Source organism: Strix aluco, chromosome 1 (genome assembly GCF_031877795.1).
Source record: "Strix aluco isolate bStrAlu1 chromosome 1, bStrAlu1.hap1, whole genome shotgun sequence".
Lineage (NCBI taxonomy): Eukaryota > Metazoa > Chordata > Aves > Strigiformes > Strigidae > Strix > Strix aluco.
In genome coordinates this window covers 9,420,391-9,443,859 of record NC_133931.1, presented here as the reverse complement: position 1 = coordinate 9,443,859, position 23,469 = coordinate 9,420,391, and the positions used below count along the sequence as shown (strand labels likewise).

At 40.5% G+C, this 23,469-nt stretch overlaps 1 long non-coding RNA gene across 5 annotated transcripts in view; it reads right to left on the bottom strand.

The window, feature by feature from the left end:
• The window catches only part of LOC141930047 (uncharacterized), a 105,247-nt gene that overhangs the window by 59,295 nt on the left and 22,483 nt on the right, over positions 1-23,469 (bottom strand). For 2 of the 5 annotated variants that reach the window (XR_012625200.1, XR_012625212.1), the window contains 2 exons: positions 19,026-19,119; positions 17,907-18,136 (listed from right to left, as the gene is read on the bottom strand). This is a non-coding gene — a long non-coding RNA (uncharacterized LOC141930047). Of the gene's footprint in view, positions 1-13,453; positions 13,853-17,906; positions 18,159-19,025; positions 19,120-23,469 lie in introns of those variants that run through there. The other 3 variants (XR_012625203.1, XR_012625210.1, XR_012625192.1) reach the window with 3 other exon arrangements.

The following is a 23,469-nucleotide window of genomic DNA, read 5'->3' as shown; positions in this document are numbered from 1 at the left end:
CACAGGTGAGATTATCCATAAGGATGCTGTTTCAACCACTCCCCTTGATTATCTTTCTCATTAAGAAATATCTCTTAATGTTTATTTTAATGTTTTCCGTTCATAGTTTCAGGCCATTGCTTCTTATTATCATCTGAGAATTATCTCCTTTATATTTATTGTTACTCTGAAGCTATATATAAATTATGATCACATCCTTCCTGAATCTTCACTGTAATAAATTCAGCTCCCTCCATGTCTCCACTTATAATTTTTTCTCTAATACTTTTATCTTGTCAACCTTTGTATTTCTTTGTTTCTCCACTGCCTTCCTAAATGGTGTCATTCTTTTGCTGACAAAACCTATTTTTTACCAATGACAGAAGAAAATGAACAAAGAAAAGGCATTTTTTTAAACTCTCACTTTTTCCTTTACAAAGTCAGAAGGATTAAAGGTAAAATTGTCTAGTTCAATTTCCTACCTGTGGTTGTTCCTATCTTTTGGCCACCAGGAAAGATCATAAATTGCCCAAGAGTTACAGATCTTATAACAGTAGTCACTGTCTATAGCAGCTATCTGTTTCATACTCATTAAGTTCTCCCTTCCAGAACATTTCTCCAGGGACAATGGTACAAAATCTAACAACAATAAAACCATTGTGGGAAAAATTGAATAGTCCAGGGACAGTCTTTTCAGCATATCTTTCAGAGATGTGTCCAGCAAAGGTCTGTAGTAACTTAACATCACTGCCATCAAGCATGAAACTGTGTCTGTACGTAAGAAATGAAGTGTTCTCTGCAAAGCTGCTCGTTCACACATGTAAATACGTAAATTTGTAGAATGAGCTGCAGACAGAATAATGTTTTCTAACATTTCCCTCAGAAACTAATTTAGTTCCTAATGACCCTTGGCTAAATTCAAAAATATTGTATTTTTGTCTGTATTTTCATTGTTATACTTGGTAGAATGAGTGCCTCTGAGTCTTTTATGGTTTGCATTTTGAATGCAATCACTAGTTTTGCCAGTATTTTTGTGTCCTGGTGCAATTAAGATTCCTCATGAAAACAACAATATTTATCATCTTTGTTCTTACCAAATAACAGTTATTCCTTGGCAATATGACAAATATCAGAGGTACCTGGTTTCCATTACTTTTTCCTCTGCAGTCCAGATTACTGCAGTATTAAGTATACACATTTTAATATGTTTTTTGTGCACTGGAAATTATTTTGGAAAACCTGTGGAATTCTCTGCTGCTTCTGAGACTGTTGTCTGCTGGGGACAGGAATCTGCTATTATTCTATGATTTGGGGGTTTTCTTTTCTATTGTCAGAGGGGAATATGTGGATGTGGAGCATGAGGAGAAACAAGAAGGACCAGATAATTTATCTATAAATCTTGTGCTATTCTTAGCTTCTGATTTCTCAAATCCATAAGAATAAGCAAATTTCTGACATCATGTTCATGCTAAATTCAAAATGAAAGAGAAAGTCAGGACTGAAAAAAACAATGTTTCTTTTTCCACATTCATAATCCTTTCTCCCCCGAGCACTCACGAGGCTCCACAATGTATAACAGCTGACACTGTGTATTTTATTTACTGTATTCTCTTCTGCAGCAACTATCTATTCATCTGCAAAATTCACAAATAGAAGGCACATAATATTTGTCACTTCGATATATAATTACTAACTAATCATGAAATGAGTTGGAGATATATATCCCTTGACTAGGAAGCCTGTGTACAATACTAAAATTGAGGAAGGGTTTTAGGCTTTGAGAAAATTGACTCTGGGTTTGTTGTATTGTACCACTTTGCCTCATTATCACAAGTACAAACCTCACATCAGTGAATCTTCACACAATGTCAGTGTGATATAGCAAAACAGTATGAAAATGTGTAGCAGTGGAGAGAGAAATGAGGTTAACATATCTGCGGGCAGATCCTGCTTCAGCACTGCCAAAAGTAGCCCTTTGACTATTTATTGAAGGGTGTTTAGTTTAGTCTTTAAACATTTTGCAACTGTCTAGTACTGGGTTTTATACTGGGCTAATACTGATCCTGAATGTACAGTTGACTGACTGCCTCTTAATTACATGTCATTAATATATGTATAAACAGCTTTGATCCTGATTTGAAATAAACCACATGAATTGAGCCGTTTTCCCCTGCAGCAGTCACCATCATTAATTTTATCTTTCCAGGAACAAATACTTTTTATGAAGTAAGTTAATAAAATAGTTTGTTCTTTAGTATGGTATGGTATGTTGTGGTTAACTCCAGCAGAAGATAGAGGTAACTTTGTCTAACAAGAAGGGAACTGAAGTTCAATGCTACTGTAATTGAGGAATAAAGAACATGACAGCCACATGGGAGACCTGCCCTCTTCTCAGTTTTCCTCCTCACTTCTCCAGCATCAATCACAGGAGAATTTGCTTCTCCAGACCCTGAAAACCTGAGCTTTTGTGTTTAAATACAACCAAGGTGAGGCAAGGCGCTTTGCTATGTGTTGTACAACACCTAACTCAGTGAGGCTCCTGGTGATTTTGAGGATGTCCAGATGAACTGAAACAAAACCACTGAAATTGTACCATTTACTGACTACAATATGACTGCTGCAATTCAGCCATATTATAGCAGTATGTCAGAGAGCACAGAGGAGTTACCTCCATCTTTTTGCTCTCTGACTTTCTTTGATGTGCACTAGTTAAGGATACACCTATTTATACATATTTATATTCTTACATACAAATATTCTCTTTAATCTTGGCACTAGCTGTTGTCCTGGACATCTTGGTTGGCAGGGAATGTCTCATTAACTCTTCCCATAAGTACAGAGACATCAGACTTTTTTAGGTTTTAAGGGTTTTGTGAGACATTTCACAGCAGGTGAGAATAAAACAAAATAATCAGGAACTGCCTTTTTTTTTTTTTTTTCCAAACTATGTCTGTGGGAAAGTAACAAGTTTGCTTACTTTAATTTTGTTCTCAGTCCTCACTAAAGAGTTTGTTTAGCTATTGCTTGATTGTCAAGAAGATACTGTAGAAATGAGTATGGCCTGTGTGGCCTCAAGAAAGTAAACAGTTTTGTGCTTTGTTCTAAGAAATGCTGTCATTTGGATTTAAACCAAATGGCTTCACAGGGAAAACACTGCCTTCTTCTGCCAGGGAAGGCTGAAAATAAACACCATGGTTGAAATTCATCTGAGTATGGGGAAGCTAATCCCTGTGACTGTGTTATTCTGAAAGCCTTATACACAATACAAAATAACAATTGCACTCTTCTTTCTTACTTAGTTCTGAATGTCTTTCTCAGTTCTTGGAGATATTGAGAGTAGATTTAATTGTGCCCCTAAATGCATTCCAGATCTTTACTGTTCAGTTTTGATTTTTGACTTGAAGATGAAGGACATAAAGTCTGTACAACCCTTCAGTGGATTGTGACTCTTGCTGTTTATACTTCTATAGCCGCTATCAACAGGACACCAGATGGGAATATGAACCCTGTCAGCAGTGCCCTCACAGCTCAGGAACCCAGAGAAACTAAAATGCTGCATGATTAGTCAGTGCTATGCACTGCATGAACGTGAAGGGCGGGAGGATGACCCCACACCCCTCCATGACCACTTGGCCTGAAGTGGATGTGACTATCCCACTAACTAGCTAATGTCTGGTAGGAGTCAGGAGCTGTGAGGTACCACAAGGTGATATAGCCAGACTTTCAGCCATGGTAGTGGGTTCAGAACATTTCATGAAGATTAGAAGCTTGGAGCAGCTCACAGCAGAGAGCCTTAGATGATGCCTCTCCTCTGCTAAAACTTTTGCATCCACTGTTTGCCACCCCACATCCAGAGGATAGTGCAGTCCCCCCACGATCACCTCCCTGACCAGAGAATCAGACTGATCATGGGCAAAGCAGCTGTGATGGCAAGGACTCCCAGGGAGCCATTCTGCCTATCCTCCTTCTCAGAGACTGTGAGGCCCCAGGCAAGCGGATCTCTTTTTATTAATCATTCATTAATGAGTGTGTTTTGTTGCTGCAGACACAGGATTAAATTTTCCATTACTTCCAAATGGCATCTTGTAGTGCATGTTATCAAAAGTCAAAGTGGAGAGGTAGAGAGGGCAACAACTACTGGAGTGTCACTTGCAAACCACAGGAGTATTGCACCACATCTTTTCTCTGTGAGTGATGGTGACAGGGATGCTGACCTGCTCTGACAAGACTCTGCCATCTGCAGGAAGCAGCAAGGACATTTGTAGAGAAGCCTATGACCAAGGAAGCAAAGTTTTGTGGGCTGGTTTCCCTTCAGAAAGTTTCACACCGCATGTGCAGTGATGACATCTGGTCCAAGCAACTAGACTTAAACTCATAGACATTTCTTCAAACTACTTGTAACAGAAATGGTAAAGATTCAATATAAATCACAACTTACCGATCAACTTCCATTGTGCCAAATTACTTATAAACATAGCTGTAGACCCCAGCACCTGTGTGCTGAGGTTTTTTTCAAGCCAAGAGCCCAAAGCCTTCAAAAAGCACAGTGGCCCTTCAGGTTTTGGAGCAGAAGATGACTTCTGTCATTGCCCAGGTCAGAATGACCATGTGAACTGTCATAACATTCAGCTTTGTAAGAACTGTTCCCTTTTGCAAAGGCCTAATTCTGATCTGGGTTTCAATAGTCCCCTGTCAACAGAAGTCCTGATTTACACCAATGTTCGAGACCTAAAAATCCACCTTTTACCATATGTTCTGCTGAGTGAGAAAACAGGCTGACTGGCACTTTTATTACTACATTCTCCATGCCTTGATGAATAAATCCAACACAGCTGTCATTCATGGGACAGCATGATGGCAAAACAGAGTAGAGTTTCTCCATGATCATTTTTACTGAAAGAGAAAATGAGGATGGAAAACAAAAAACTCCAATTTTGCAGAATGTCATTTTCAGTTCGCTACAGAATGTCATTACTATATAACAAATGTGAGCTGGCAAGCATCTGCTTCTTAGCAGAAAAGTGAAGTATTTTGTCGGGGCTGGGGATAGTTTAATATCTGTGATAAATCATCTGTAGGAGGTAGAGAAGAAGGAAAAAATTGCTACAGAGCTCATGCAGAGAAGCAGGATTGGCTATACCTGCTTAGAATTCAGAGCTGAACTGCATTTGTATAAACACCAGGAGCTTTGAGAGATCACACCTCAGTAGCCAAATTTTGTTCCACACCATAGGAATTTAGCCATCTAAAAATTAAGCTAAATTTGGTCACCATTGTGAAACTTCACCCCCCCTCTTTCCTTTTTTTTTTCCTTTTGAGGAGAACAAAATACAACCACTTAACCTCCTGCTATAGGGATCACATGAACATCTATGGATCAAAGAATATGGGTCAACATGAAGAGAATAGAAGCTAAATCGAGGCAACTGTGGCAACAAGTCAAATGAATAGAATAGCTTTTGACAGCCTGAACTGGAAAAAGGGAGCTTGTGCCAGCACAAGAGAGTTAGTCTGCTTTGTCATATTCTTAGATTATATAATGAGAGAGAATAAATAGAAATACAAGCAGAGGTAACCACAGACTCAGAATAAATATGAGATCAATGAACCATTCCACACTTAAAAGATCTCACCCAAATGACCTTGGCACTTTAAAAATCAGCAAAGTCTATACCTTGTGCTATCTGTAATAAAAATAACTACAAAGGGCTCAAGCTGATCTGGGAACCAAACTGTCCTTTACCTTATGTTTATGTCCTTTACCCACGCTTAGTATCTAGATTCTAGACCTAGTGTGATTTTTGTACGGCAGAGTCCTGACTCCTGAATGTAAGAGGGAGTAAAAGGTGAGGACACCCCAAACAGAAAATAAGCTATGACTTATGTTTTCTAGCCTTGTAGTGGTCTGGTTTATTCCTCACAAAAGAAAGCACGACACAAACTGAACTCTGCTGAATCCGTTACTGAGGACCAACTGTCAAGAGACATCACAAGCCTTAGATATTTCCATAGCCTGGTGGAGGCACAGATTTGGTTCCTGTTCTCTCTGGAGAAGAAAAGCATGTGGTCCCATTTTATATTTAAAGAGGTAAATATCTAGTACAGGGCCAAAAGCATACAAGAAAACTTAGCAGGTAAGATAGATAGATAGATAGATAGATAGATAGATAGATAGATAGATAGTTTGTTTTTTTTTTTTTTTAAATGAGTATGTAGAAGTCTGTGGACATAAATTCATTTCCTTGGATATTGTGCAACTCCATCTAGCTTAGACAGCTTTTAGGTCATAGTTTCCAATTTATGAAAAATTCCCTTAAGTTTCCCCAAGAATTCTTTGAGTACTTCCACTTATGAAATAATCCTATATTTCAGAGAAACAAATGCAAGTCTAATAGAGTTACAGTCATACTGAAGAATCTCATCTGACTATTCTTAAAATCAACAAGAAAACGTTAAATTCTCAGCAGCAGATACTTCATGACAGTTGTCACATAGAAACCCTGGCTGAGATTCCTCTGGGCTAGATACTGTAACACTTTAATTTTAGGCACTTGTCCCTCAGAACAGGATCCAAACTACAGAGCTGGAGATCCTGAAGGAGGGTGGGGACGCCCTTTACCCTGCAGCCTGATCCAAGCTTATTATGTCAGAGCTGGCCTTGAGGACCAGCAGCCAAACCTCTGGGCAGAGGGGAAGAGGTTGATGAGCACCTTGGTGTGCTCAGGGCCATGACACCCCTCTGTGGATCCAACTCCTGAGCTACTCAAGGGGAGCATTTCCTGAGTTTGGTTTCCTCTCCTGAGTTTTATCTGCGCTTCTGAGAAATGCCTCCTTCTACCATAGAGCCAAGGCTAGCCTAGGGCTTAGCATATTCTGCTGGGAAAACGGGAAACCCAAGCATTAATAAGACCTCTTTTCAACCTCAGGGGAGTCAAACCTATGTTCCCTGAGAATATGTGAGTAAAATATCAGGTGAATAGGTTGTTGCTGGAGAGTACCTGACCATCCTGATTAAACCACATCCTCATCCAGTGATGACTGCAGGATTTATTGAACAAGAAAGAGAAAGCCTAGCTAGAAGCTTTGGTCAACAGGGTAATGTTTAGACAATTTTGTTATAATAAAGGAAATCCTGGGGTCCTAGTTTATGTGGGGAATTGTTTTTTTTTTCATTTTTTTTTTAAACCTGTAACTAATGTAAAATGTGTATACAGTTCCTGGTAGATAGGACTAAATTCCAGCCTCCCTTTCACTGCATACTTTTCTTTTTTTTTTCTTAATTATTGGTTTCTGTACAGTACACAAGCTTAAAACACCGTCTTGGGCTTTTTTTTTACCTGTCAGACTGACAATGGAAACAAAAATCTGAATGTGCACAGTCCTACTGAATTGATGTGCATCAGTATTCTCATGCTGAAGTCAAATTATAACTGAAGTAAGAGACTGGTACTTAGGGGAGCATTCAGGACTGGGATTTGCTGTTTTATCTAGTACCCAGATATCCACCTATCTGCAACCTCCTGAAAATATCTTTTCTTTGTGGAAGAAAAGCCCTTTCAATAGAGGAAACATGCTAACAAATGAGACTGAGGAAGTCACTGATGTTACTCTGTTCCTGTACAATTAGTTAAATGATAAAATTTAATGGGAATGACCAGTTTGTACATAAATTTTTGCTGATAGCCAGAAGCAAATCCCTTTCTGCCTGTTTAACCTTTTGGGTGATAAATTCCTTTGCAGGTTTAAACTTCCTAATAAAAAGGTTTCTCACTGAAGGAGGAAGAAAAAAGTTGGGAATTTCCTGATTATGAAGAAAAGAAGGTATGTGATTATTCCATGGACTCTGAGCTATTTCACAGAAAAGATGAACTTGTTGCTCATCTTCTTCAGCAAGAACTGTGGGTTCAGGTGGGCCCCCAGGCACTTGATTCCCAGCACGTGCTGCAGCAGGGAGACGGGTGAGGAGGGAGAGGGGCTGTGATGGATTGACAACTGCCACCCCCTGTGCCCCTTGTGGGGAGAGGAGTCGGGAGTGAAGGGGTGAAGTTGGGTGTGAGAAAAGGGGGAAGAAAGGGGTTGTTTTAATGTTTATCTTTTTGTTTCCTATTACTCAAATCAGTATTTATTTGTTTTTTATTTTAATTAGCAATAAATTGATTTTCCTCAAGTTGAGTCTGGTTTGCCTGCAATGGTAACTGGCAAGTGATCTCCTTGTCTTCATCTTGATCCATGAGCTTTTTTATCCTAATTTCTCTTGTCAGTTTGAATGGGGGAGTGAGCAGCTGGGTGGGTGTTTGGCTGTTATCCAGGGCTAAAACACCACTGCACTGAGGGAAGCAAGGGAATGGACAGTCCTATCCTGTTGTTACATGCAGCTGGGATATGGCCAGGACATTAATCTGGACTGAAGAGACCAGAAATACAAGTTACCTCCACATTTTTAAAACCCGTCAGTGGATTTTACAGTGTGAACTGGCCACGGAAAACAATGAACAGCCTTTTTCACATTCACTTTGAGAAGGTTCCTAATGAATACCCTTCATACAGGTGCTCTTTCATCAGAGCATGCTCCTCCAAATTCCCTCTATTCCCATGGCTAGCAAGGTGTTTAATTTTTTATAACAGATCTTCATCCAGAAGATAGCAAATAAATGCTGAAAGAGCTGTGTCAAGAACATCATGGAGTTCCTCCTGCCTGCAGCTTCTTCTGGGATTTCCGAGCACTGGGGGATCTTGCTCCATATTTTCAAGGCCCAGGCCACCAGATGCAGTGTTTTCTGTGCCATGTTTTGGAATTAAATAGGAAATTGTCTGAAGGACAGCAGACACAGAGACATTTCTAAGCTAAGAAACGAGACAATAAACTTCACTGGTGCCTTTAGAAATGACTCCACCAGGGCCTTTCAAGCTTATTCACGTTTTGTTAATGGATGTGCATTTCAAAAGCTGTTATTTCTCCTCAGTAGTTTCCTAATGAGCTTGCCATTGCACTTCCCCTAGTTCTCAAATGTATTTCATGTTCTGGGCATCTTGGGCAGAAGAATATTCCATTAAGGGCTGGCAACTTGGAGCACTCCCAGGACAGCATCGCTCTTGCCCACGCCTGGAATATTGCTTAGCAACACCGAGGAACATTTACTGCACATTCTGCTATTTATGTTTCATGCTTCACATGTTGACTTTCTCTCCTGCCTCCAAGATCCTCTGATGGAATTGCTGTACATTAGATGCCCCAATAGTGATGGACAAATACAAGCCACTCTTCTGTCCCTATGAACTAAGGAGACAAATTATTTCACCTGCTGTGACAAGCCTGTCAGCTTTTCCTGCTTGTTGTTATGGAAAGTTGCAGAACCTGACTAACACCAAATATATGCTCATTGTTAAAATAATGCTATATTCACAGATACAGGAATTACAACAAAGATGCTCCCAACCTTTAAAGTTGATAATGATTCACCTAGAGTGTTTTTTAACACAGTAAAGCATTCCATTTTGTACAAGGTCCTGCCTTCATTGCCCTGTTGGCACACTCCAAAAGATCTCCTCGAACTTTGGTGTCCCTCCATTTTACTGGTACAGCTGCATCTCCATACTGGTATTCCCCACAGGTACTTCTTTCAAGAAGAACAGCTGACTGGGAAAGACTGGGAATGAATGAGCAGCAGGAGACACAAGTGGCTAAGGATGACAAAGATCACCAACCCCACCCAGCAATTGCTGTCTAGGATTCTTTAATATTTTTGTTCTTCCTGGTTTTCTACATCAAGAGTGCACACCACCAGAAAGCCCAGACTGGCACCATAATGTGCTATGCTGTAGTGCAGCAGCTGCAGTACACATAAAAATGATGTGTAGGATTTTCTGTCTGAGGGCCTTCACATTTAAATATGTGACTCTGTTTACAATTATTTAGAGAGGAGCTCAACAGCTCAATATAGGTTCAGAATAGAAATTTACCCTGCTATCACCAAATGAATGTTTTTCAGGGAAGAAGGAGAGGGGAAATTATCTTTAATATACAGCTGAATTTCTTCACAGTGAATTAAAATGTCTAGCAAAGAGCAAAACCTATATATATTTAATATAATAAGATATAGAAACATTGGGGAAAATATGCAATGGGCTAGATTCACAGAGGTATGTGAAAACCTCTTTTTGATCTCATTTCATTTAGCATCTCTCAGATTTCAGTTTGGGATTTGGGACTCCAGTCTGATTTTAAAGAACTATTTCTGGAAGCAGCCAAGCTACGTTCTGGAAACCAATCCCAGTAATTGAACATGAAAAATAAACTATGACCGTATACCTAATGCACTTTCCATTTTCCTTATGCATTTGACTGGAAAGAAGATGAGAAAGAGCATCTTATGAAAAATTTTACATGAATTTAAGATAGCCATCTCTAGAATAAATATACAGTATCAGACACTGTGACTTTAACATAACAAATCAATTTGAACCTTGATGTAAGTGGAAATTATTCCTGTATGTAGTTAAATACCACATTTCTGGGGAAGAATGTAATGCTTTGTGGGAGAGAAATAAGCATATTAGTTTAGAAGAAGGATATTAAGTACGGTTGGGAATATAGAAAATTTCAGATGAAAATGATATAAATTATACTCATATAAAAATGGGTCAGTTACTGCCATTACAAAATAAATGAAAGCACAACAGTGGGAAAAAAATCTATTATGAGATTCAGGAAGCTCAATTTCTCACAGTGTTAAGTGCTGTGAATAAGAATATATGCACACAAGGTATTTCAGATTTTCTACAGAAATTGCAGTGAAATTAGAATTTTTGACAATATTTCTTCCTAGGTTTTCAAGGCACATCTAACTGAAATGGCTTCAGGATGCAGATAAAATTTTTAGTTGTTTGGATGATGTCTGTAAAGAATCAACACAGATTTGAAAGTTAACAATGGATCAACAAGAGGGACAAAATGCTGTGTGTATCTAACTGTTCATTACTAAATACTGTAAGCTATACAGCAAGCATCCTCAACAAAAATCTAAACTAATAGTAACATCCTATTCAGAATATGAAATAAATACAGGGAAAACTACATGGACATATATATCAGTTAACGTCAGTACTTCTCCTTCTGCCAGTGTGTGCAGGTAGAAATGAGAGGAACAAAGAGGATGATTGTGTTCAAAACCCATCTGCCCAGGGAAAGTGGCAGCTCACTCACTCTCATGCAAAGCCGAGAGGTGAGGATCAACACGAAGTGCTTGCAGTTCAAGCCTGGGAGAAAGGCAAGACTCCCTGCTTATAGCAGTGGTCCCAGTGGTCCCAGTGAGTGACAGTGGCTCACACCCTTCTGCTGTTCTGTCAGTGTGCTGCCTACCGGCAGGATGGGGAGACCCAAGCAGCTGTTTGAGCAACACCACCTCCAGTGTAAGGTATTTCTACCTGAGTAAGGGAGTGCATCCAGCAGCTCCTCACAGAGATACAGCTGGGACTACTACCTCCTTTGGAAACGAAAGCCTTTGCTCTCAGTTGTGTTTTGGTGTGGGAATATCAGTCTTGAAATCAGAGTCATCATTCATACCACATGGGAAACAAGGGTACATGCTGGCCTTTTTACTTTAACAATGGAGTCAGAAGTCCCATAGTCGTCACAGAGTTCATAAAGGCTACATACTGGTCAAGAAGCAACAGCCATACACCAGCTGTCACCAGGAGCAGTTTTCATCAAGAAAAGATGGTAAGATCAGAAGGACATATTCCAAATCCCTGGTGCAAGCTCAGTCAGCCTGAAAAGCTCAGCCCCTGATCTGTCCGGCCACTGCCATCACATCATCTTTCAGGACAGAAACTTTCCAAGGCCAAAGGCATCCAAAGACTGATAATCCACACAGTTCAGATTTCAAATACAGCTTGGGCTACTGAAGACTACCACTGATGGCAAAAACCATGCACAAGCCATAAGTAAAGTTATTGTGCAAGGATTTTAAGTCAAGTGGGGACCACTGGTAGACAGAAAATGCAGGTCAAGGTGGTACAAGCCTTCAGGAAACCTTATGTTCCTTTAGATCTGCCAGCCAAATATTTTAAAGAAGGTGATAAACAATTGTTAGTGCATAAAATTTCTTTCCTTCAGAAGACTGCAGAAAGTGCAGATTGTTTTTAAGATAGATTCATCACCTCTTTTTTTTCCAGGAGAATTCCAAATATCTGCTGACACCCTCAGGCAGAAAGGCAAATTTTCTTTCCATTTAAAAAGAGCATGCTTCTCTCTCCCTAAAAAAAACCAAAACCAACCACAACAAAAAAACCCTCATCCAAAGTAACTCAGGACTCAGAGTTTGCTCATTTTACCCAACTCAACTGCAAAAACATTCAAAAGTAGCTCATCTTTAATATCCTGTGCTCAGGGCTGTGAATAACAGGCCACAGTTCCAGTTCTGAGCAACCTATAACAGAAGTCTGAAATATTATTTGCTTCTTTATATTTGGTTATCCAGGGTTTTATATCACCCTACAACTTCTTCTCTCACTAGACAGTAAATACTCTCAAGGTGAGAAGAGGCCCAGAGCATGCTTTGGGAACTGCTGAAAGCCAGACAGTAAGTGCCATCTTCTCCAGGAGTATGAGAAAATCAAGAAGCAAAGAGGTAGAATGGCTCCATGTTCAAACAGCAGTGATAGGGCTCCTCTGTTCCTGTAAATCTGATCCTGGCCCTGGACACCACAACGGTCTGACCATAGCGTGGTGATGACACCCAGAGTCCTTTCCTCAGCCTCCTGCTACTTAAATCATTCTTTCTAAAGTGCCATCTCTGTGTGATTAGGTGAGAATTTAAGTACCCATTTAAAAATAAATTTCTTCATTTAAAAAATTCGAAAGAAAAAAAGGGCCAAAAAGAACAAAAAAAAAAAAAAAGAAATATTTTTATTCCAGTCTCATTATCTTAAACTGGTTTCCTCCTTCTTGGGTGAGAAAATTTGCACTTCTGAGGCTCATTTGAACCTTCAGCATCTTCATTTCCATGTATTTCACTGCTAAAACGAAACAACAGGGACACTGCTCAGTTCTGATACAGGTTTCCTGTGCCATGCCATTTTCTCAGAGGAGGTGCTTTTTCAGATAAGGAAACTACTTGTTACTGTACACCAAAAAGTTTTCAGTTTTGCTGTGATCTTGTGTGCAACAGGAATTAATCCAGTAATCCACACGCACTGAAGCTAGTACCCTCTCATGTTACCAACACTGAAGACAATTTGAAAAAAATTTTTTTTATGAAAACATAACACAGAGTAGCCATTTTTTCCACCCCTGTTTAACATATATCTCTTAACACTTGCTCTGGCTTGGAATTTTACTCCAAGAGTAGCATCTTGCTCAAAGGAGTGTCAAGTTGCCATGTGCAAATATCTACCATTGACTTGTGAATGACATGATGCAGTACAGCAAATGCAGACTTCAACATCAAAGAGCACACAGGAGGTGATAAGAGGATTGTAACAGGACAGCAGGAAAAAGGCCATATTTTATTCTGGAAGAGACATGATTTGTTAGAAGGAAAGAAAAAGTGAAATGTGAGCTCAGGAGGATGAAGGAAGGGCTTCTGCAATGGTTCTAAACCACTGTAGGCCAGACAGGACCAGCCAGAGGGAAATTCCAGTTCAGAAATGACAAATGGAGTATGAATGTATTTCTACAGATTGAAAACTTGCAATCAGTCAATATTGCTTCATCTTAACACCTCCTACTTCAGGTTTCCAAAGGTTCTTTGTGGATTTTTGTTGTTCGTGGGGTTTTTTTGTTTTCCAAATTAACAACTAGATTTTTACAGATATCCTCTCATGACCAATCTTCTTCTTTTTCCTTGCCCACATAAATCCTCCTCTTCCCCACCTGTAAGGAACAACCCAGAGAAAAGTCATCACAGGCATCAACATCCAGTGTCAGCACCTTGACCTTGTACATCAGGGAACGTGGGAAAATAATATAAAACAGAATGAGAAATCTCAGACATTTGGGGGAATATTTTAGAGGACTGAGGTGGTTTGCTCAATGGAGTTACTCACCTTGGGTTAGCCCATGGCACTTCCTCATGGCACACTGTCTTTTAGGGGACAGGTGCTCTGAACTAGCTCAGTTGTCAGAACTAGTTTAGCTGCTTCATGTGTTACCTGTTATCAGCTCTGAGACAGATTTATCCTAAATGCATGAGTCAGGACCCCTCTGCTGAGCTGAGATTTGTCAGAAGAGCAGCTAAAACAAAGATGATTGAGACTTCATCTGAACATAAGAAGTGAGGAACACTTCAGAAGGAAGAAAATATAAATGTGTGAATGGGAAGAGGAGTACTACTGAGAGGACCAGGATCATGGGAATCATTAAATATCTGCATGAGGTCCAAATGCAATCTTAGTAGATTTTCCCTATTCCAAATGAAGCATTCAAAGTCAAACAAGATGGCAAGGACAATTACATCCCTGCAGCTGTGACTGATGTGAACCATTCAACCAGACAGCAAGAACTTTCTTGAAGTGAGCAGATAGAGCTGATAGCAACTATTGGAGAAGGAAACAAGACTGAAAGATTAGGTCCAAGACACAGTTAGAGGCATAATTTTGTATTGGTCTGAAGACCCCTGCAAGTGGTATAAAAATCAGGCTATTCTTCTGCAGTTGATAGTCAAATGTGGGATCAGTGGGAAAATGATGGGAGCATTGTAAGGGGAAGCCCTGAGAGAAGGTGCAACCATGCAAAGAATTGCTTGAAAACATCCAAGAAATAAATGAACTAAAAAAAACACTAGTAGGTTTATCCAGAGGGCTAATTTTCACAGAGAATTACTTTTTAAAACTTTTGCTCCTTTTAGCCAAAGTGTGTCTCTGCCTCTCTTTAGTTCAGGAAGAAGAGTGGGGGGGTGAAGGAAGGAATCTAGCAGAGAAAAAGAAAGAGTAAAACCAAAGCTGAAAAGTCAAACTAAATTCCAAAATGCAGGTTGAAAGGTTAATGAATGCAAATAGCTCAACTGGGGTGCTGCATAATGAAAACTAGCAATCATGTTGAACAAGGGAATAATCAAGAAAGGATGAAAGAGAAACATACTGGGTCATGGTAAAGACACAATTAAACTCACTTGATGTAAGTCCAATGCTTTTTCATGGAGATATATCCAGTGCAAATGTGGTTCAAATTTGGAAAATATGATTTGTGACCTTTTTCTTTTTCTAGTGAAAACATTTCTGCTGCTCTCATTTTTGTATAAACAGCTGTTTGTACAAATATTGCTAGTTTTATATAGCCAGTTTTAATCCATTAGCTTCCCTCCAAGTACTCCCAAAGCTAAAGGTGAAAACAGCAATGTTCTACAAAGTACCATTCCTAATTACCGCAGCTCAAGGGCTAAGGGTGTGACTGGACTCAGGACAAAACAGCACTGTTCACAGACTGATACATGAATAGATACCAGCAGAAGTGAGAGCCTATAAAGCAGCCTTATAAATGGGTACCGGAAAAAACAGTGAAAAGTTTGCTGTATTTGAACAGTTTGGTCAGTAGTTCTGTGCACAACTGTTCTGCATCACAGAGTGAGAACTTCGCAGCAGGAAAAGGTTTGAATTTATGCTAAACATGGCAGCCAGGTATGTTGTACCTGAATGTAAGTATCTGGCAGTGGCTTTCTGTGAGGCACCTGGGCTGTGTTCAATCTCTAACTGAAGTTTCATTTGGTCTAACCGATGAAACCATAAAGAGAATGGGCTGACAGAAGCATGTAAGGAAGTTGCAGCCTTCCCCATTAACATCACCTGGGGCACATGCTCTTCACTGCATTATGGAGAGGACACACTGCTATGGAGCTAAGTCCTCCTCCTTCCCAGATCCTGGTTAAAATGCTTTGGACACTTCCAGCCTGAGAAATTGCCTCTGTACTTCCCTTGCTCATTGCAGTATGACATTCAAGGAATGTGAAAATAACTTGTTTTTTTCTTTAGCAATGATGCTAAAAGCACTTAAGTGTAGGTCAAGATAAGGTAAACAGTATGACTCCATCACTGAATGGTTCTGTTAAATAAGGATAATTTTCCCAGTAACAGTTATATGGCATGCCAAGTCTTTCTTTTCACTGTTTCTTTCATTCTGTTTTTTCACCAGTATAAAAAACCCAAACAAAAAAAACAAAACCCAAGCCACAATTCTGATATAACTGAAGATTCCTCATTCTAAATATGATCGGAGTTTTTATTTGTTTGCCCTGTACACGCTTATAATTTCTTAATTGTGGATTATGTTCTGTCATGGGAGAAGCAGTTTTTAACAGTTTTTAAACTGAAGGAAGTTTCTCAGGTGAGTATTTTTAATCTGAAAAAACCTGGACCCCAGTAAAGTTGTTTGGCCTGAAGGAGATGAGATGGGATGTGTTTTGGTGCAAGAGACAATTGGAGACCTCATTAAAGACTCTGGGGGACAGAGACTGCCAGGGCTCACATATCTTGTACAAGGTCTGGGTTTTATCAGGCTACGTGCTGTGGACCTGCCATATTCAAGAAAATGAGACTTTGGTTTCTATTTGTTTCTTAATTAAAGTGTTTCTAGGAAAATCTGCCCCTTAAAAGAAGCCACCTGGTAAAGAAGGAAAGAGTATCTAACCAAAAAAGCTCAGTGTAAAATGACTTATTTCAGGCAATAGCAAATCCCAGAAAAAAATGCATTTTACTCTTTCAGAGCTCAATACGAGTGATTTTTAAAATCTGCCCTGTTGTGGCACATGTTCAACACCCAGGTCTGACTTTGGGTAGGTCTCAGTTCCATAAGATTTCCGATACCTGAGGATACCATATAGTAATACAAGTGAAAGGAAGAGAAGAAACATGTAACTTGTTTCCCTTTTTTTACTGAAAAAAGAAGGCAAGAGAAAGTATCTGATGACTCTGCATGAGTTAAAAAAAATTCTAGTAAAAGAAAAGACAAAGATCACCCTCAGAGCTCAGGGTGTGCTTTGTAGTAAGGGTTTTGCCCTGGGATTTTCTTTCTAAGAGAAAGGCAAATAAAACAAAGAAAAACAAGCTCCAGTCTGAGGCTGGTAAACAGATCCATAAATGTGCACATTGCTTCCAGAGCAAGGTGGTTGAGGCAAAAGATATTGGGATCATTGAAAACAGATTAGAGGCTGCCCTAGGGAAAGTGGAGTATGAGGGCTGGACAAACCTTGATGGGCTGAGGGACCTTTATTCATTCCCAGAACGACTATATAGTTTCCACCGAATAAGCCATTAAGTTACACTGCTGAAATTATGTGGTTTCGAGGCCTGAAAGGGGCTATTAGTCTTTTCTCGGTAAAAGTAGTAACTAGATAGCTTCAGACACCTGCCTGAAACAAAGTGTTACTTAACACATTACACAGAGCACCTTCAAAGAGTTTACTTTTTAAAATGGGGAGAAGATGGTAGAATCACAGTCCACATAAGCAAAAAAACCAGCACAATGTGCAGTCTCCAAGAGTAAACAGCAAAACCAGCATTTTTTAATTTATTCTTTCTTGTATAACTCCCACACCAGTAAAACAACCCTGAAAATGAATCAGCAGTATTACCTCCCAGCATCAGCTATCTACTCCCTTAACAAGAGAGTGCTGCAGGGGGAAGGCTCTTCTTTCTCCTGTATAGTTAAGTTCATCTGTTTTCCTTTCTTGTATACAGAACAAGCAAACAAACAAAAAACCCAAATAAACCCCAACCAACCAAAAAAACCAACCCCCAAAGCCCCAGTGAAGTCAGAATTTAATTCTCTAATAATAAATGAGGGTATCAGAAACTGTTAAGAGATGAGGCTGACGGGTGTGTGTGGGGAAAAATTCCCTTAAGTGCTAAACTAACAATTCCGTAGAGCCTTTTTTATGTAAGTTCTGGAAAGAAGCTTTATTAAATGATTTACTCTTCTTTAACACAGCACTTACCTTAGCAGAATCTGGTCAGAAGCTGTCTGCAGGCTCCTAAAAACACAGCCTTGCGTGAACCCAGAATTGCAGGAAGAACAGATGAGTAGACCCAGAGTCTCGGTTCTGTCTTGGCGTTTTGAGATGGTTTGCTTTGTTCAGAGTGGGCTTCCAGCAGCAGATGCAGTCAGTGTGGACACTGTACTGTGTCTAAGTGCATGAGCAGGACGCTGTCAGCTCTGGTTGCAGCACTGGTGGCAGCAATGTGAAGAACTGTGTGAGTAGAAACAGCAAGTGGGGAGCTCTGCTTGGCTGACAATTTGCCGTGGACATGATACTTTTTGTCCACATCCTGTGATATCTTCAGTATTGCCCTCAATTTAATTACTGCTGCAATTACCATCGTGGTTTGTTACTCTGGGCCTGCAATTCTTCTCACATTCTCTTTCCCTACAGCAAATCCCAGTTTATCCTCCTGATCTTCAAAGGTCTCCAGCTACTTCTGTCCTACCTGTCCTTCTTATCAGTTAGCAGCTAGGTAACTTTCTTTGCTATTTAGGTGGCTGTATTGTTGATTTAAATCCTCCTCACTGCCCCAAGTTCTTTTCTACCATCTTTCTTGTGTGAGATAAATATAATTTTAAAAGTTTTAAGTCTGTCAATCTGTCTGCACCTCAGCCTCACTGCAAAACCCACTTTGGTTTAAAGCAGCAGCTGCCATGAGAAACCAGCTGACCAACTGGTGCATTGCCACCAAACCTGTTGCCTGGAAATTAAGAGCACAGTCAATTCATGTTAATGCTTCCTATTAATCTTGTTACCCCAGAGCTTTCCACTACTGCTTGTTATTAATTTCCTTCTCTTGTTATAATTTCTCTGAAAACTGAGGCAAGTTGTTGGTGCCTGTAGCTAAAGTCCACTGTGCACTGGGATGAGACCTGGCCAACAGTCAGTCTGCATGGCATCAAGAAAGGGAAGGAAAGGGGTTTTTATGTTTAGGGCTGTTAGTGGAAAGTTGTGGACTCTGGCACTGAAAAACTGAACAGTTCTTAGCTGTCACATCCTAGCAGTCTACAGGTGAGGGGATGGTAGCCTTTATCCTACCAGGTCTCACAGAATTTTGAAGATGGATATACTAACGTGTAAGCATGTTTGTAGCCTAGCCATGTGGAGGTGGTGTTTGTTGTTTGCCTCACAGCTTGATCCTCCACAGCCTCTCCGCTGTAGAGCTCGCCTGAAAACAAAAGGCAGCTTATTCAGTTTTCCCATATAAGAAGCTCTTTGAAAAGATGCAAAGAGGCTTTCACAGCTTTTAAAAAAGCAATGCCAGGACACTTAATATACCTTCCTCCTAAATTATCTCTGGGTTGCAGAAGGGCTAGAGTATTTGTACAGATTATGGTGTGTTGCATTTGCCTGGGAAACTATCATTTTGTAGGTTCATTGTGAACTGTACTTCAAAATATCAAAGACCTCACACTTGCCTCTCTTACTGTTCTTACAACATCAGCTTGCTATTTCTTAATCTTCCCCCTAGCTACCACCTACCTCCCTGCTTGCTGTTCTCCAAATGGTCTTTATTAATAGGGTCAGAGGATGAGCAGAGCCTGTGGAGGCAGGGGCTGAATGAGATCACTCCTGTGGCACCTTGGTGCTGTGTCAGTCCCAGGCTGAGGGGAAGGAAGAGCTCTGCAGATTGTCTGCAATAACCCACTCCTGCAGCCCTCATTCTTTTGTACCCAGTGCACATGGGCTGTGGACCTGCAGGGCACAGATCAAGCCCTGTTTGCCAGTCTGAGGCAGGGGAATTTGTGACAGTGAGTGTTCCTGAAGAGTAACCACGAAGACAAATCACCCCCTTTCTCAGAGGCATGAATGGCCACAATAAGAGTTTCTCCTCACCACCACTGCCTGGCTGCCCACCCTGGCTATAAGATGGGTCTATCAGAAATGATCACATTGTGTACCAGGTGGAGGTACCTGACATGGTGCCCTTCTACAGTCCCCTTCCCTCCTCTACCTCTACTGCTAAGCTCACCTCAAGAAGTGAGGGAGTTTGATGGAGAGGAGGAACCAGGAGACATGAGATGAAGAAGAGCTGTGGAATCTGCTGGAGGCAATCTCAAGCACAAATACAGGCTGGGTGATGAGTGGATTGAGAGCAGCCCTGCAGAGAAGGACTTGGGGGTACTAGTGGATGGAAAATTTAATATGAGCCAGCAGTGTGCATTCACAGCCCAGAAAGCCAACCGTATCCTGGGCTGCATCAACAGAAGTGTGACCAGCAGGTCGAGGGAGGGGATTCTCCTCCTCCACTCTCATGAGACCCCTCCAGAGTACTGCATTCAGCTCTGGGGCCCCCGGCGTAAGAAAGACATGGGCCTGCTCTAGCGGGTCCAGAGGAGGCCATGAAGATGATCAGGGTCCTGGAGCACCTCCCCTGTGAGGCTGAGAGAGTTGGGGTTGTTCAGCCTGGAGAAGAGAAGGCTCTGGGAAGACCTTATAGCAGCCTTACAGTACTTAAAGGGGGCTACAGGAGAGATGGGGAGGGACTCTGCATCAGGGAGTGTAGGGATAGCATGAGGGGTAACAGTTTTAAACTGAAAGAGGATAGATTTAGATTAGATAAATTCTTTACTGTGAGGATGGTGAGACACTGGAACAGGTTGCCCAGAAAAGGTGTGGATGTCCCCTCCCTGGAAGTGTTCAAGGCCAGGTTGGACAGGACTTTGAGCAACCTGGTCTAGTGGAAGGTGTCCCTGCCCATGGCAGGGGGGGTTGGAACCAGAAGATCTTTAATGTGCCTTCCAACCCAAACAATTTTATGTTTCTACAACTCTATGAAATAGCAGGTCCCTGGGGCTAAGGAAAGCTGAGGGTTTGGGGAAACTGTTAGGTTTATGCTTTTGTAAGGGTGAGGTCATGAGATGGCCTCACAAAGGCCACCAAGGGAAGAACTGGGGTAGGTAACGGGTGATCTTAAGAAGTTTTGTACTGTAGGGCTCTTTGATGGAGGAATAATTCCAAACACACAGATCCTTCTCATTTCCAACACCCTCCAGAGTGCCCACGCAAGCTGAAGTGCAAGGTTCTGTCTATTGAGGTAGATGTCTCTGGGCAGCAGTCATATGGGAAGGGGAGAAGACACATTTCTGTCAGGCAATCAAACAGACCCAATGTAAAGATCTCCCCAGCTGTCTACAACAGCCTGAACCACTTGTAATCTGTTTCTTATTTCATGCTTTTTTGTAGATTTCCAATGTCATCTTTATATATTTCCATTTTCCATATCTAAAGCAGGAATAATTATTTCTTCTTTCCTTCCTTTCTCATGAAGGTCAGCTTGTTAAAGTCTAAGTTGCTGGGGTCTACAGTATTACAGTCATATAGATATTAGAAAGCAGGTAGACACAGATCAATCATATGTGTTTGGGTTATATGGATTTTACTTTGACTTTCAGCTGTCAATGATGTCCCTGACTACAGGTGCATTAGGAACCCTTAGAAAATCTCACTGGTCTCTGAGATACCACGCTTTATCCCATTCTTTTGCCACCATCTCAGAGACTGAATGGTGGCTAAAGAAAGAAAGATACAAAGAGCTGGGTTCCATTGGAGACCCAAGTTTAGAGCCTCAGAGAAGCTTTAGAGACAGGATAGCATCTACTATTGCTAGAAAGGTTCATCCTTCCCACCCAACATTAACTACTAACCTCCCTCTATATAAATGTCAGCATCTGCCTCTGCAACAGCAACCCAGTCTACTTTTTCAGGCTCTAGAACAGGCACTAAGCAGCAACAAGCTTGCTGTCTTTCCTGTCAATGCTAATGTTTCAAGTATTTGTGCTGTTCTTCATGTGGGTTTAATATCACTCATTGTGGTAATATTGTTGATAATGAAATAAAAAGCTACATGACTCAGAAAACTCCTCTGCAAGGACCTCGAATAACTGTAAAAATATGCAATTTCTGCATGTGAAAGAGAGACAGTTTTCCTTTCTAACAAAAGGTGCAAACTGCAGCAACTTGTTAATGCAAGTAACTTGACTCATGAGAGCCATCTCGCTAATGTGAAGGGGACAGCTCATGGAAGTACATTTGTTCATATTTTACTTGTTCTGTTCCAAACCATTCAGGAGTTGTTATTATTTAGTTCTTCAAAATTACACATTTGAAACTGAAGCTCTAGTACAGCTTTTAGCTATGCAAGTCCCAGTTCAATCTGTATTTGTTAAAATTTTACTGAGGACTTGCTAGAACTCCAGCTGGTAGAAGATTCAAAGACAACTCATAAGCCACTGCTCACCAAACCCATCAGCAAGGGTGTGCTCTGACCCTCCTTCCCTTCTTTGCCCCCACACCAACCTCTTACTATAAAACTTCAGTTTCGGTTCAATTTGTGGCATCTGATACATTTCACTCTGGATATTCAGTAATTGCTGCCAAGAGGCAACTGTCATGTAATAATTTCAGCATCAGCAGAACTGGGCCATTAGACATTTCAGTGATTAATAATGTTGCTGGCTATCAAGGTCCAGATAGTTTTTAAATGAAGGGTGTCCACAACAGAATGATTGGAATCTGAAAATTGAAGAACATGTTCATTTTTTTGGAGATGTATTTGAAAATACAATTCAGCATGTGCTAAATTAATGATCACAGGCATGGATCAGATGGTTGGTGCAGGAAAAAGAATCCACGCGCCATGTGCCTGTTTCTGTGGTGATGTGTTGGTAATTAGTTTAAATATATCTGTTACATCTGTTGATTTTGGTTCTACTTTTGAGTAATAAGCCAATCTGCATCATTATTTAAAAAATAATTTAGCTCCACACTGCAGCAAAATTTATTATAATACTGTAAATAAACCAAAATGAAGATTTTCCAAGTCCCAGGACTGTAACTACTCATTTTAACACACACATGAAATATTATTTAAGCTGGCAACCTGCTGGGTTTCTTCATTATATCATAAGCAACCTTTAAGATTATGTAACAGCTGTAAATATAGCACTGAAGCAATTCATAGTTAAGAGAGGATTGACGGAAGCACTGTCTTTCTTAATTATTCAGCTATCAAACTTAGAGAGGCTTTGTTGATCCAGCAGTAGCAGACTTCTGCCCTCCAGCGTAATTCTCACTTGTGCTGAGCACCCGGTAAAACTGAAATATGGTTTGAAGAAAGGTGAATTTACCTCCTTTTCCATGATAAACATAATTTGTTACTCTTTGTCATATCTGATTGCTTTTTTGGTCATAAACACTGAGCTAAGCATTGTGTCGGAGCCCGGTTGCCCATAGAGACCTTAGATCTGCAGCGTCGTCCCTATTTAGGGCAATGCTCAAGCACCTGGTATTGTGTAATCACATACACAGGTGCTTTCCTGAGCTGGAAATAGCTAAATATGTCCATAACGAAGTGATCTTCACCTTTTTGTCCAGATCAGCTTTGAAAATGATCCCTTCCATTCTATTTTAGCAGCAGAACTGTCCTTCCACAGTGCTAAAACACCTCACAGGCGCAGGCTAATTTCAGACTGGTTTTAGTTAAGTCTTTCAGGTCCTAATGTAGGATAGGATTTTC